At 41.3% G+C, this 12,367-nt stretch overlaps 1 protein-coding gene across 25 annotated transcripts in view; it reads left to right on the top strand.

Annotated features, from left to right (window-relative positions):
- The window catches only part of SULF1 (sulfatase 1), a 191,504-nt gene that overhangs the window by 20,628 nt on the left and 158,509 nt on the right, over window positions 1-12,367 (top strand). For 8 of the 25 annotated variants that reach the window (XR_008504139.2, XM_063668850.1, XM_063668859.1 and 5 more), the window contains exon 1: window positions 5,307-5,737. The exons of 13 other annotated variants lie outside the window; for them this stretch is intronic. The gene's annotated coding sequence lies outside the window, so the exon portion shown is untranslated. Of the gene's footprint in view, window positions 1-5,112; window positions 5,738-12,367 lie in introns of those variants that run through there. 4 more of the 25 variants (XM_054498553.2, XM_054498560.2, XM_063668866.1 and 1 more) reach the window with 3 other exon arrangements.

Below are 12,367 nucleotides of genomic sequence, written 5' to 3' on the forward strand. Positions count from 1 at the left end.
ATCAATTTACTCTTTAGAATTAGTCAAGTGAGGAATCCTTTGAAGTGGAGGTGCAGAGTTTCGCCTGAATTCTATAATCACGTCACAGCGAGTACTGTATGTATGTTGGTAAAATGTTGTGAAATTTAATGAGGACTATTTGTTGCCATAAGACCTTCCAGACAGAATCTATCTCTGAAAAAGAATTCCCCACTCCTAAAATAGAGGTCTGATGAGCAACAGATGTGGTTTAAATGAACCCTTGTTCAACTGAACCAAGAATATATTGTGATCTGTATGAGGCACAATTCAGAAGAGAGGGGAGATGGCTACAGCACAGCCTCAGTGTTGAGTTTGGTTGTGGGGTTTAAACATATTTATTTATTTCATAAAGTTTCTCTCATAAGGCACAATGCAAATGAGCTTTTAATTAATACAATCTAATGTTTAGAGGATGGTCTTCATGCTGTTTATAAAACAAGTTACATTTTTATTTTGTACTCTAAGAACGTGTGTCGAAAAGCATGTCAGTGAGTAGCCATAACCTTCAGAGTGATCTGTGTCCTGGCAATGATTTGTAAGTCCCACAACTCAGTTTCTCCACCCATAAAGAGAAGATTAGATCGTTGTTCAAGAATGACAACTATTTAATATTTGGAAATGACTAAATAATGAAGTACCTGGATTCTATAGAAATGCCGAGGAGAAAAGAAGATTAATTTCAAACCGAAGTCTAGTGCAAACATGACCTTCCTATTGTAAATCTCATGAATAGGAAAAGAAATAACATCTAAAGCTTTGTTTCTAGGGCTGAGACTCTGGAAATATATTAATTTTAGGTTGTTTCTGATGGCAAAAAAAAAGATCTGTTTATTACAATCTCTTGCCTGTGGAGATGAGAAAAAATTCTTCCTGCTACATTTTACTGAAATAATGCAGTTAGCAAAGATTTAAATGACAAGAATAGAAGGGTCATCTTTTTGTCCGTTTGCCTCTAGGCAGGACTATAGTTAAGCCATCTCAGGAAAGAGAAGAGTGCTATTGCTCCCAAAACTCTCCAGGTGAGAATGATAAAAATTAAAAAGAGCAAGTGAGAAAACTCAGGGGCCCTGAAATTAATAAAGGTCAGTTCCAGCTCACATCGTTTCAGTTAAAATTTATTTCTATTTGGAAATAGCCTAACAGCAAAACTCCAACGGATGGGCTGTTTGGCACTAGTTCTCGGTGAAAATTCCATTTAGTATTACTACTAATGTCTGATCTTTTTTTATTCACCTCCTCTTTACCCTGTTGGTGAGGGAGGGAGTCCATCCTAGGGATCTGGGGATGGCCAAATACACGGCACACAACAGTGGACAGATGAGAGCAACAGCAGCGTAAGAGTCACATAAACTCACAGCCCACGGAAGGAGGATAACACATACCATGCAGGGCACACGGGGGTTGCACCGGGAACAGAGTGGACAAGCAGAGGCTGCTGCAGGAGGCAGTAGTAACAAGAGAATGCGGTGCCCTCAGGCTCCCCGGGGAAGGTGTAATTGGCTTGTTTGAATAATTGTGTGGGCTGGTAAGGAAGTAAAACCCATTAGGTTGAAGACCTGGTGGAGTGAGGCTGGCCCAGCTGACAGAGGAATGAGCCAGGTGGGCATCCTTTCTTGCTGGAGGCGACATATCTATGAAAGCAGGGGAGCTCACAGTTAGGCCTTGGGGGGTCCCGGTGAGGCTCCAAGATAATAAATACCAAGGTAACACGTGAGATTTTAGGCCTTACAAGCCGATCCTTACAAACTATACCGACTTATATGAGACTCATGTTCCTTTGACCACGCCTGATCTCTCTAAGGTCTTTTCCACACCTATTTTGTCTCACAGGAAAAGAGCCACTTTTGACTAGATTGATAAAATAGGAGTTTAAGCAATTTTTCTAGCAGGAGGACTCTCAGGCCAAGACCATGTAATTAGCTAAATGACTCATGCAGAAGTATCCTACACTCCTCCCTTTGGTTTGAATGAAAAGAGTAGGAGAGCCCTAAATCATCCAGACAAATTACATCTTTAACTCTTTACTTAATTTTAGTCTGTCACAAGGTAAATGTTGACAAACTTTAGACTTATAGCCAGACGGCTAAAAAAAAAAAAAAAAAAGTCTAGCTTGCCATTGTGGCTGTATTTCTGCCTTCCATTTTTCTTTTTTTCTCTTTTTTTTTTTTTTTTTGTTTTTTGAGACAGAGTCTTGCTCTGTTGCCCAGGCTGGAGTGCAGGGGGGCGATCTCGGCTCACTGCAAGCTCCACCTCCCGAGTTCATGCCATTCTCCTGCCTCAGCCTCCCGAGTAGCTGGGACTACAGGTGCCCGCCACCACGCCCAGCTAATTTTTTGTATTTTTAGTAGAGACGGAGTTTCACCGTGTTAGCCAGGATGGTCTCCATCTCCTGACCTTGTGATCAGGAGCATGAGCCACCACGCCCGGACCCCGCCTTCCATTTTTTAAGAATACTGTCGGGACACACACGCAGGTCAGGGAAATGTAGATTCTCTCATTTCCCCTGGTTTTTAGCAAATGTCCTTTATATAAAAGACAAAACTTGAGATGTTCAGGCTCTGTCTGAAACTACTGGCCTCTTGCATCCTTTAGATAAAGGACATTTGAAGTTAATGCTGGGCCTATTGTCCTTAGTTATACCACGTTGGACAAGGCATTTTATCTTCTGGATCCCAAATTCCATACTTTCCTTTTCTTTTTTTTTTTTTTTTTTGAGACAGGGTCTCACTCTGTTGCCCAGGCTGGAATGCAGTGGCACAATCTGGGCTCACTGCAACCTCTGCCTCCCAGGCTCAAGTGATCCTCCCACCTCAGCCTCCCAAGTAGCTGGGACTAGAGGTATGTGCCACCATACCTGGCTAATTTTTTTATTTTTTGCAGAGACGGGATTTCATCATGTTGTCCATGCTAGTCTCCAACTTCTGGGCTCAAGCGATCCACCCGCCTTGGCCTCCAAAGCGCTGGCGTTATAGGCGTGAGCCACCATGCATGGCTATACTCTTTAATGAGGAAGTTAAACAAGAGTTTTAAAATATTTTTTTTAGCAACAAAACCATTGTCTCAAAGTCTAAAGTCACTCTATAAAACAGATGGAAATAATATTTCTTCTTTTGAATCCAACTGAGTAAAGTCCAAGCCAGATTGCCTGGCCTCCCTCACATTCGTCCCCTTCCCACACACTGCCAAGGTTCCCGAAGTACCCCTTGAAAGCCTAAAGCTTCTTGGAACCCAGTTTGAAAACCACCAGATGAGATAATATCTCAGGTTTCTTCCAGCTTTCAGTAGAATAGAAAAATCATTGACTACGGAGTCAGACCTAGATTCAAATCCTAGTTCTGTCACTTTCTAAGCTGTATGACCAGACTCAATTTACCCATCTGTAAAACGAAAATAAAAATAGTTCTGCTAGGTTAAAAAGACATGTAAAGCATCTAGGCCAGTTCCCGAAACCCAGGAAGGATTCGTAAATAGTAGCTATAATAAAGGTTATGGTCCTCACCTGAGCATAACAAAATGAGAGATGATCCTACCCTTGAACTACAAATTTGCAGTAAGATCGCTGTCATTCCTGAAGCCGAATCCTCAGGAACTTGAGGCCAAAATTCTTTAAAACCTGAATTGGTTTTGATTGTTCCAAATTAGTGGAGGGGGAAAATTCTTCTAATTCACTGAACAATCTGTATGCGTGGAGAGCATGTACTGCATAGACACACCCCAAGTCTCTTAAATGACACCACGGTCGATCCAACTAGCACAGGTGGAATTTGAAGCATGTTACTTTTACCAAAAAATAACAGGGGAAATGTAATTAAGAACACTTTAATACAAAGCCACAAGAAATTCAGTATCTGACAGCTCATGTTCTATATTTCATCCCATATCATAAAACAATTCACCAGAGAGCAGTTGTTCATCTGCTGAGCTGCTGTTGTGATAGCACATATTATTTCAATAGTGGAGGAGTTCCTCCATAAAATCAGTCCCAGAAGCCAGTGATGTCTGAAAAATCTCACCTTTGGAGAATTGTCCTGGCATTCTGTAAAGGAAGTTCCACTTACAGGTCCTCTAATGTGCAGTAGCAAAGGATCAACAGATGCCAACATTCTTGTTCGCCTCATGAACTTACGTCCTAAAGTAAGCTGACTTGAGTGAAGTTTAGAGGCTCCCCTTCAAGTTTTAGAAAAGCTTTCTTTTTTAACTTATGCAAATTTACACACCCTCATGAACCTATTGCATATATCCGACAACCATCCATATTTTAGTACCACGTGCTGGCTCTCACCTATGCCCATATAGCTGGAGACAATGCAGGTAAGATCTGCTCAGCTGTCAGTTTCGTTCAATGAATACTCACTAAGCACCTGCTTTATGCAGGGCCCCGTCCTGGGCCACCAGGGAGAACAACGCAAGGTTCCAAACCTATGGAGACAGACAACGCATGCGGAATGACAACAGAGAAGCAGAGTCACAGGGAGAAAAGAGGGGAAATTGGGGAAGGCTTTTGTGGGGGAGGCGGGATTTGAACTGAGCCTTGAAGGAAGTGGGTGTGAGGATGGGGGTATGAGTAAAGATGGGAAATGGAGAATTGAAAGGCCGTCTTTAGAGAATGATTCACATTCTAATGTGCTGGGGAGTAGGTGAGGCGGGAGGGCGGGATGGGAAGTGGGAAATTAGTGTGGAGACAGAAATTGTGGGCTTTGAGTGCCAGGATGAGGAATTTCTTTGCGTGTTGGGAAGCAGTGGCAGGCGCAGGACAGGATAATAATAATTTAAAGAAAATATGAGTAGCAAGTTGTGGGAGGGGGGAGGGAAGCTTGGTGCTCAGAATAATCAGAACTTTCTCAGTGGACCCAGGCTCAGTGAAAAGAGCGCTCTGGTTCCGTTTATTGCTCCCACAGAGAGGAGAGGACAGACCCAGAGAGGTTTAAAATCAGAGGGGTCGACAGGGCACAGGGAACTCCTGGCCAACTATCCTTAGGAAAACAAGAGACCAGGAATAAAGAGAACCAGCAGAAGCACCTGGTCTGAGTCTAAGAAACATCAGTGTTTACTAAGCACTTGGTCTCTGGAACGCCTGGCTTTCCAAATACCACATCTTCCCATCCACTCCATCCTGCCACAGGCAGCTACTGTGTCGGGTGCTCAGGGAGCCGGAACCGCATGCCTGGAAACCCTGAGCCCCTGCCCGCCGCCGTCCAAGCCGGCCGGCTGCAGCGCAGTTTGTTTGCCGAGGTTTGCATGCACATATTGAGTTGCCCTTTTTTTTCCCCCAGTCCTTTCAGCCGTGTCCCGAAATTCACCCCTAGTGTAACTTCTGCCTCTGCTCCTCCTCTTCTTGGAACTGCCTTTTGTTTGTCTGGCAGCGTTGGTTCTATGGGGGTGTGTGATGATAATAATACGCGGGCTTATATAACCGTCTTCATCTTGCGAGCACTTCGCAGACCGTCGCTAATGAATCTTGGGGCCGGTGTCGGGCCGGGGCGGCTTGATCGGCAACTAGGAAACCCCAGGCGCAGAGGCCAGGAGCTAGGGCAGCGAGGATCAGAGGCCAGGCCTTCCCGGCTGCCGGCGCTCCTCGGAGGTCAGGGCAGATAAGGAACATGACTCTCCCCCTCCGGAGGAGGAAGGAAGTCCCGCTGCCACCTTATCTCTGCTCCTCTGCCTCCTCCCTGTTCCCAGAGCTTTTTCTCTAGAGAAGATTTTGAAGGCGGCTTTTGTAAGTATCGTGCTCTGCTTTTACTTTAAAAAGAAAGAAGACAAACTTTCCTTCCTATCCCTGTCCTTTTCGTATTATTTATTCATTATTCATCATATTATTATTCATTAGATTCTCAGATGATGGAAAGTATATTTCTGGCCAAAGTCTTCCACCCAAATTTGGTCCCTTGTAATGATAATAAGAGGGGAAAGAGGTTTCTGTTGATAATTAATTCACTTAACAAAATAGTACCCAGGCGAGGTGCTGAAATTGGCCACTTTCACAGCATTCTGGTGATGTCTGGCTGTTGATACACACCACACACACACACACAACACTACACACACACACACACACCCCTTTTTGCCCTTAAGAGGAGCCCTAGTTAGTCACCTGGCTTGTTAGACAAGGAGAAATGATGCCACTTCGGTCTTCAGTTTCTCTGCCTTGGGTACTCACAATTTCAATCCGTTGTAATTGTTGAAAGTTTCTTTTCACACTACGAAATAAATCCTATCTTTCAGTGCAGGCTTGAAACTTGCACTGGCTTGGGTAAACTGTACAAAACACTGTAGCTATAGTGGACATGTGAAATTTTATTAAATTTTTCACTGCATAACTGAAGGTTCTAATATTAAAGAAACATGGACACTAACTCTTTAAGCACAGGCAAAACTCAAAGCCCTGTTATCAAACTATGTGTCTGTAAAGAGTGCTGAATTAACAGAGTACCCTTCTCAGAGATTATGCTCACTGCTTTGAGAAACTGCTTTTCAAGAAGAGGTGAATTTAAAACTCTAGAATAACGTGAAGAAAGATACAACTTCTGAGTACTTAGCAACTATGACTTGCTATTTGAACAAACCAAAAAACAAAGGGTCTATTTTGGGCAATTGTACAATCTGCATTTATAAAACCATGATTATAACTTGGTATGCTATGAGATACAGAGATTTATTGTTTTAATAAGATTTCAGGTAAGAAAACTAAGAACTATAAATTGGTAGTAATGTAGAAAAGCAAGGCCTCTCACTTTTAATGCTGTAAGTGCTGTGATTCATTCATAAGGCTTTATCATCTTTACCTCTAGATAAATGGATGTGAAAACCATGTATAGTATGTATGTATATGTTAGTGTGTATATGTGTATTTATCTTAAATTCTTACATTTGTTGTACCTATCTAGTGCTCAGTATGTTATATGATAGTATAACATCCAAAATGGATCAAGTGAAGAAATTTATTTCACATTAACTTTCAGATTGCAATATTTATTCATTATTTATTAACACACATGGGAAATATAAAATTATGTCTTTTTTTAGATTCTCTTTAAATGATATTTTCCCTTAGAATTCTCTGTGGCTCCCATGAAATTCTAAGGTATAATTAAAGTCAAAAATAAGATTGGATTCTAGTTGCTTTTACCCCTAAATTTAAAAGTGATATTTCAACACTAAATTCTATACTTTACCTAATTTGATTACAAAGATGAATCACATAATCTCAGCATTAGCCTCAAAGGCAAACTCAATCATAATAGAAAGAACACAGGCTTTGATGAGATCTGGATTTGAGGCTTAGTTTGGTCAAACTGAATTAACTGAGCATTGTGACACACACCTGTAGTCCTAGCTACTCCGGGGACTGAGGCAAGAGGATCGCTTGAGCCTAGGAGGTGGAGGCTAGAGCGAGTTGTGTTTGTGCCACTGCACCTCAGCCTGGGTGACAAAGTGAGATCCTGTCTCAAAGAAAAAAAAAAGAGAGAGAAACTATTGTAGTGTTCCAGTGAGAACTGCTGGGGGCACTGAGCAGTGTAGGTGGACAATAGGGCACAGATTCCAGAAATATTTAGAAGGTAGAACATTCTTGACTCAGGACTGGATGAAGGGAATGGAGGAAAAGGAAACTTTTATAATATTAGTTTTGGGCCTGGGCAACTGGGTAGTTGTAATAGAATACCATAAAACAAGAGGAGGTACTGGTTTATAGAAGAAACTTGAGTTAGTTGGAGTAATATCAGGTTGAGATATCACTAAGAGGTTAGACTACAACACTGAGTAAAAATAAAAAGCAATTTTTTAAAGTATAAAATTATCATCTGGATGTGGTGGCATGTGTCTGTAGTCCCAGGTACTCAGGAGGCTGAAGCAGGAGGATCTCATGAGCCCAGAGGTTCAAGGCTATGGTGCACTATAATCAAGCTTGTGAATAGCCACTGCACTCCAGCCTGGGCAACGTAGTGAGACCCTGGCTCTTTAAAAAAAAATGCTAGATTTTTGTCTTTGAAATTATGAGGAGATACATAAAGACTGAGCTCTCCCTATTATGTTCTAATGCCCCCCAAGAAATGGTCACTATCTGGACTCAATGAAATCAGAGCTTTAATTTTGTGTCCCTGTTGCCAAATGAATTTTTTTCTCATTAACTTTTCAATAGGAAGCCCATGTCTAGGGCAGTCTTGCCAGTAGCTATGTGTACCCTCAAAGAGAGTAATTTTTACTTCTTCAGAGACTTCAGAAATGAGCAGAGACTATGAACTAGTAGAATACTTGTTCATAAAAAGCACATATGCATAAAGAAGTAATATTTATCAAAAACAAGCCCTTTCCTTAAAAGGGATATTTCACTTCTCTTGAATGAGGAACTCACTCAGAGACTAACACAAAGGAAGTAATTTCTTACCTGGTCATTATTTAGTCTACAATAATTTCATCCTTCTTTAGTGTGACCAGTAAATTCTTCCCATACTCTTGAACAGAGCATAATTGGAATGGAGAGGTGGGTAACATTTGCAAATTTTTCAAAGATGACAACTGGAAGAATTTTAACATTTTGAATGAATAGAAATCAATCTGATTAGCAGGCAGGAAGCTGTGACTTTTTAAATCTTGAGGTCTGATTACTTGATAACCCTGGTTTTCTTATACCCTTTCACCCTTTCTGTGCTCAGCACTTAATCTTCTAGGCAAAGCCTCTATCGGATTTCCTGGATTTCAGAGCTCTTACCCTACCTGAGCACTTCAGAGCAAATGCCATTTCTTATAAAAGGGGCTTAGCCCCAGACTTTATGGCTAGTCTTGCAAAGTGGTATAATATTTCTTTCTGGTAGGTGAACTGTATCAACACATTTAAAAACAGATTTAAAAAGTTATTTCCACCTCTAAATATAAAGAGCCTTACCACTTATTAGAAAGATAGCATTTGATAACAATCTGAATTTCTTCCACTTCTGATGGCTCACTTAATTCACCAAACTTTGGAAATCATCTTTGACTTTTGAAATGGTGAAAAACATTTCTATTTTTGCTAAAATGCTTTTGCCATAAAAAAGAAGTATCCCAAAAAGGAACCGTTAACATCTCAGCTATGCAAAATAATCACCAAATATATAATTTTGAATAAGATGACTGCATCATGGGAAAGTTCATTATTTAAGGAAGGAGCAAGATATATTTGGGGAAATTCCCATTAGCACAATTGAAGTATGAAGAATATACTGAGCTTCCATATATGGTGCTGGTCATTCCACATTTAGGTTACTCAAGCCATTTAAACTTGGCTTCATAAGCAAGTGCTACACCCTCACAATCTTTTTAGGTTAGCTGACATAATGATTTACTCCCAACTGGGTGCTGCCTGAGCCACTGTGCTTTGACCCTGCAGTGTTTGAAGAGTGGATAGTTTGCAGCTGTGAAGTTCCCCAGACACCTGAGTCCAAACTGTTGCTGGATTTTGCTTCTTTCTGTGCTCCATGGAAAGCTGGAAGCTCCTCAACTTTCCCTTGGGTTTGGCTTCCTGTTCACATGTTTTCTGGCCCCATGTCAACTGTGTATGAAGTAATAGTCCCACATGCGTGCACCATCCATGATGGCAAGATTTGTGTGGTTCAGCATAAGTTTTCTAATAAGCACACTTTGGACCTTCCAACAACCCTTTAAGAAAAGCAGTTTGGAACCAGTTATTACTATCCAAGGTGACGGAAGCTAAAACAGAATGTTCTTTTCTTTTTTTTTTTTTTTTTGAGACAGAGTCTTGATCTGTCACCCAGGCTGGATTGCCGTGGTACAATCTCAGCTCATTGCAACCTCTGTCTCCTGGATTCAAGCAATTCTCCTGCCTCAGCCTCCTGAGTAGCTGGGATTGCAGGCACCTGCCACCACGCCTGGCTAATTTTTGTATTTTTAGTAGAGACGGGGTTTCACCGTGTTGGTCAGGCTGGTCTCAAACTCCTGACCTCATGATCCACCCACCTCACCCTCCCAAAGTGCTGGGATTACAGGCATGAGCCACCAGGCCCGGCCCAGAATGTTCTTAAGCAACAAGACTAAAGCCACTTTTAAGAGACAATTAAAGGACAACTGCATAGGAAAAATGAACATTTACCTTACCCATCTGTCTAAATGTGTGTATGTGTAAAGTATATAAAAATGCCTCCAATTCACAGTTTAAAAATATCAGTTACTGTTTCAGCATTTTGCTACTGATGAATGGTGCTAGTGTTTTCCACTAAGGACTGTTATTTTAATGACATTTCTCTGCAGCAAAATTTGATGAGTTTACAAAGTTTCAGAGCCAGGAAATGCAGCTTGATTTCTGAACAACGGAGACAACCAAGAGAGTTAAGTTCAATCATCTAGTTGCTTTATAGCATGGATTCCTAAGTGCTAACCGCAGTAACACACTGACACACAGAGCAAAGCCAAACCAAACTCTCAAAGTACAGCTGTTAAACTATCAAGCTTAACTTCCCGACATATTCTCAACAGGTGAAGTTCTGGCACACACCCACACTTATTTGAAGATTGTAATGTCAAATTAATCGCCATATGTGCCAACATTTTATAGAATTTTAGAGTAAGAAGAGATATTGGAGGTCTTCCAGTTTTACCTTATCCTTTCATTATAGGAACAGAAAAACTGAGACTCATGAGTGCTCTCTCTCTCTGTCTCTCTCTCTCTCTCTACACACACACACACACACACACACACACACACACACACACACATCAGAGTTGTACTGAGTCATGACTTACAGAAAACATCGTAAGTCTGACTTAAGCAAAAGAAAGGGATGCAATGACCCACAGCTAGGCCACTGGTTTCCTGGTCCTTTCAAGTTTGTGTGGTCAGCTTCAGCACTGTGGGCTGACAATTTGTTATTGCTTGAGAAAACATTCAGTCTTGGAGTCTATATTTTTAACCAAAACTTGAATAAACCCTAAAACAAACCAAGGATCCATCGGTGACTCAGATCCTGACTGTCCTTTACAGTGAGGTTCAGCCACCTTCCAATAGTTACTGGGGCCACACTGTGATCCCATAAGATGGAGACAAAGCCCAAGACACAACCCTCACTCTGAGGGATCCTGAAACCTGACCAGAGAGATGAGACCATCCTGCATGCAGGCCATAGAGACGGTACTTGAGACTGTATAACTAAGTGCCACACTATGTGGCACAGGTTTTAAGTGTTATGAGTTCTAGTGACAGGGATTAATGAAAATCGAGGCTGTCAGAAAATGAGATTTTAGCTGATCCCAGAGGGGAGCTTAGAGTTTTAATATGTGGAGGAGAGAAAAGTGGACTTTTCCAGATAAAGAACAGAGGAGTGAAAGCAGGGAGAGACTGTTTATGGGTGGGACCCCAAAGAAGCTGGCCTCAGGAAACATTTCTCCACCCACACAATGGACCATGGAGCTGCAGTACAGACTTACATTATTTATTTTGAGACAGAGTCTTACTTTATTACCCAGGTTGGAGTGCAGTGGCACAATCCTGGCTTACTGCAGCCTTGACTTCCTGGGCTCAAGCCATCCTCCCACCTAAGCCTCCCTAGTAGCTGGGATCACAGGCATGTGCAACTGTGCCCAGCTAATTTTTGTATTTTTAGTAGAGACAGGGTTCCACAATGTTGCCCAGGCTGGTCTCGAACTCCTGACCTCAAGCAATCTGCCTGCCTCGGCCTCCCAAACTGCTGGGATTACAGGCATGAGCCACTGCAACGGGTCCCAGACTTACATTATTATCTACTAAAATGTTTCTGAAATGTGTACCCAAAAAGCTATGTATAAGTTGCCTTATGTTTGCATAGCTATAAATACACTTTAGCATAATTCTATTTATACTATTAAAATTTCAAAATAAGTCTCTAAGGATAAATGAAACCCATACACTGATAATACTCTAATTCATATTAATCCTCTTTGCCGGATTATGCTGTTTTGCTGAAACTAAAGAATAAATTTGTTTTAACTAAGTATTCATTAATAAAATTGGAAAAAATATTTTAACAAAAGGAATTTCTATTGCTTATTAAGTATTACACCTGTTTATAAGGAACTGTTACAAGATGGCACCTATAGAGAAGAAAGGATCCGGCAATCAGTCCTCTGGGGTGGAGATTTTGGAGCTGAGAACTGTGAGGGCCAAGTCATCCTATCACCCTTCTCTATTCTGGGGAACAAACAAACCTTCATACAACACAGCAGGAAGTATTTGACTCTCACGTGCATACACATATCAGCAGGAACTTAGGCTGCCTCTGTTCTTTTTTCAATAGCCCATAACAATTAAATTATTATATGATTATACCACACATTTTTATTATTTATTTTTTTAAAGACAGATTCTAGCTCTGTTTCCTAG

The sequence above is a fragment of the Pongo pygmaeus genome, chromosome 7, assembly GCF_028885625.2.
Source record: "Pongo pygmaeus isolate AG05252 chromosome 7, NHGRI_mPonPyg2-v2.0_pri, whole genome shotgun sequence".
In the NCBI taxonomy this organism is placed as follows: Eukaryota; Metazoa; Chordata; class Mammalia; order Primates; family Hominidae; genus Pongo; species Pongo pygmaeus.